This window comes from Tenrec ecaudatus, chromosome 6 (assembly GCF_050624435.1).
Source record: "Tenrec ecaudatus isolate mTenEca1 chromosome 6, mTenEca1.hap1, whole genome shotgun sequence".
Taxonomy (NCBI): domain Eukaryota; kingdom Metazoa; phylum Chordata; class Mammalia; order Afrosoricida; family Tenrecidae; genus Tenrec; species Tenrec ecaudatus.
In genome coordinates this window covers 148182760-148186224 of record NC_134535.1, presented here as the reverse complement: position 1 = coordinate 148186224, position 3465 = coordinate 148182760, and the positions used below count along the sequence as shown (strand labels likewise).

The 3465-nt window shown below is 40.2% G+C and overlaps 1 non-coding gene across 1 annotated transcript; it reads left to right on the top strand.

Moving 5' to 3' along the window:
* The first annotated feature begins 389 nt into the window (after positions 1–389).
* LOC142451918 (U1 spliceosomal RNA) lies at positions 390–551 on the top strand. Its single transcript, XR_012785022.1, has one exon. It is a non-coding gene; the product is annotated as a U1 spliceosomal RNA (small nuclear RNA).
* Positions 552–3465: the final 2914 nt, after the last annotated feature.

Here is a 3465-nt window from a genome sequence, read left to right as displayed (position 1 = left end):
ATGGTGGTTTCAATTACCTCATATACATGTGAAAGTTGGACATTGAATAAGGAAGACTGAAGAAGAATCGATGCATTTGAATTATGGTGCTGGTAAAAAAATTATTGAACATATCATGGATCACCAATAGAACCAACACATCTGTCTTAGAAGTACAACCAGAACAGTGTCTCTGGAAAAAGGATATCATGTTTGGTAAAGTATAGGGACAGTGAAAGAGTAAGACTTTAGGCAAGATGGATTGATACAGTGGCTGGAACAATGGGCTCAGACAGGAAGTCTTGGGAGGATGGTGAGGGCCTAGGTGGTGCTGGGTTTCGTTGTACATAGCATCATTATGAGTTGGAACTTCCTTGACATCTCATATCACCTAACAACAACAGAAATCCATACTTACCTGTCAGGGGAGAGACCATGATCACGAAGGTGATTTTCCCAGGGCGAGACTCATCCATTGCACTCCGGATGTGCTGACCCCTGTGATTTCCCCAAATGTGGGAAACTCAACTGCATAATTTGTGGTAATGGGGGGCTCTATTTGCACTCTCCCAGGACCAAGAAACAACAACAGCAGCAATCAAAACAACCCATCTCAAAATATGTGAAAACATCAAAGTGTTATGAGGTCCATAGACATCCTGGAGCAGTGCTGACTCAAAACCAATAATTATCACATGCTTGCTTACTATCAAATGTTCTCTGCCAGCTATGCTAACATGGAGCTAGAACTTGTGATATGACGACAGGGAGTTCTGATCTGAAAACACTCTGGGAGTTACTAAAATTGATATGAATTTAAAATGATTTTTTTCTAAATATCCGTTTACAAATGTGCATTGAGAAGATGCAATGAAGGCACTAAAGCGGTCTTTCCTGATATGAAAGCACAGCCAGTATGTTAAAGTTCCCAAGTATAAACATCAAGGAACAGATGAACTTAAATACGAATGAATGAAGGGATAACCTAGATGTAATTAGTGGGAAGGGTAAGCATACTTATTAGACTTGGGAAAATGTAGACTTAGATAAGGCTCTAAACACCTTTCTTTCGTTGCCTCCAAATTATTATAAGCAGCCGGGTGGAGAGAGCTCCTAGAACTAGCTTCATAAGGACCATTCCATTGCTTATGCTGACACATGTTCCGCCATTCGGAAGTTTTGCAAATCTCTCTCCTGAGAGGATGAGAAGTTAATTTTCAAGGCAGCTAAGCCTACATAACCACTAAAATGGAAATGGAATTAATGGAATACTTTTTATATTCCCTCACACATTTGTCTCTAATAAATCAAAGCCACAACATTTCTGCATTTATTACACAAATAGCCCCCTTTATTTCTAATGGCCATACTTCTAGCATTAAAAATGAAAGAAAGAGCTAGGTTTGGTATCTGAATTTTGCTCACACAAAGAGTCATGTATATGCAGCCTTGACATTGAGCTGTCAGGGCAGTCACCTGCGTAAAGGTGTTGTAGCCCACCATGCCTCCTTTACAATGGACTGGCTGATCACATCACACTGCACCACAGGGCATGACAACACCAGTACAACATTCTCTAAAATCCCTTGATCCATCTTTTGGGGGCTTTTGCTATCTTCTGTCTCAGGTGGGCTCCAACAATCCAGTAGAAAAACTGGCATTTGGTGGTCTCCAGGAAACAGTCTTATTATTGTGCCTCCAGGGCTGAGAGAAAAAGGAATTATCTGAGCTCCATTGTCAGCCAGAGCTTTCAATTGACAGGTTTTCCTGATTTCTCAGGGGTGTGATTCAGTGAATGTCCTTTTTGTTTAAATATTTTGAATTCAGATTCAGTCACTCACAAAAGAATTTTGAATTTAAAGCACAAGAGTTTTGATTGGCTACCAAATCAAAACCAAACTCATTGCCATTGAGCTGATTCTGACTTATAGCCACCCAGAAGAGCGAGGTAGAACTGCCCCACTGTGTTTCTGGGCTTGTAATTCTCTATGGGAGCAGAAATCCTCATCTTTCTCCCATCGCTCTATAGGAGGTTTCAAACTGCCAACCTTGCAATTAGCAGCCCAGCCTATGACCCACTGTGCCACCAGGGCTCCATATACAAACCTTTTGGCCATTGGTGAATGGAGTTTTTCCCATCTAAACCCCTGAAGATTCTATGACTGGAAAAGGAGGTGCTAGCTGAAAAAAATAAAAGTTTAGAAATACATAAAGGCATTGACTTTTTCTATACCATATGTTCCCTTGTCTCTGTAGCAGTGCCTAATTTATAATTTGTCATCAATCTGAGACTGGAGTTCCTTTTCAGCAGTGGAAATGGATTCTGAAAATTAATTCTCACTATGCCAATTTTCCAGGGCATGTTCTCTGAAAGATAATTTGTCAAAATCCAGTTGTCAATTATAACTTAAATTCAAAAGCATCTGGAATAAATTAGAATTAGTCAACATAAACCAAATACTAAGTCAGGGTTAAAGAAAAATCCCTTATGAACTCTGAGATTTTAGTTTCAGGTGATAAGATGTATTTTCCTAAATATGCCATTTAGCAATCCAAGTGAAACATTTATATTCAAGCTGTTACATCTTTTGTTAATTTTTATGAAATTCCAATAAGCAAAGTTGATATATTTGACAAATTGATTTTTTGGTAATGAAGTTTTCTTCATTAACCTAGACCTTGAATCGCTGACTGGAACCATTAACATTCTTCATAGGTTCACTTGACCCACTTCATTAACAGATGGCCTTGCTCTGAAAAAAGCAAGGACTCTAATGTAGGTAGGAAAAAATACAAATAAAAGAAGACATATTCCATAAAAATGTATCCTTGTTGCACCTAGCCGGCTACCTAGATGATACCTCATACGGATCTGAATGGAACCATGTTCACAAGGAATTACAATGACTGATTTTTTCAGAAATGGGTTGGCAGTCCTTTCGTTCAAGGTGTTGTTGGAGGGACTAGAATTTCTCATCTTTTGCTTAGCAGCAGAGCGCATTACTGGCTTGCACCACCTGAGTGGGCGTGTTAGGTGCCATCAAGTTGCTTCCCCTCAGAGCCCCACTTGTACAAGCAGTGAAACAATGCTCCGTCCTACCCCATCCTTCTAATGTCATGATGCGGGCACCATTGATGCAGCCACGCCTTCTCTCTCACCCCTGTCTCTCCCAAGCACAATGTTCTCCAGGGACTGGCTCGCCCCAGTAACATGGTCAGAACACATAACATACAGCCTTGAATTCTAGTTTCTAAGGAACGTTCTGGTTTTATTTCATTCAAGACACATTTGTTCATGCTTGTGGTAATCAATGGGATTTTCAATATTCTTTGTTAGCACCCTAACACAAAGCAACACCATGTAAAACAGAAAGAAAACAAAACACTGCCTGGCGGAGGTAGGTAGTTTGTTGTGCCAACCTGGCCAATAAACACATGTGGGATTAATTGAAGAGCGGAGGGATAAATGGCTCGGTCAGCCTCATC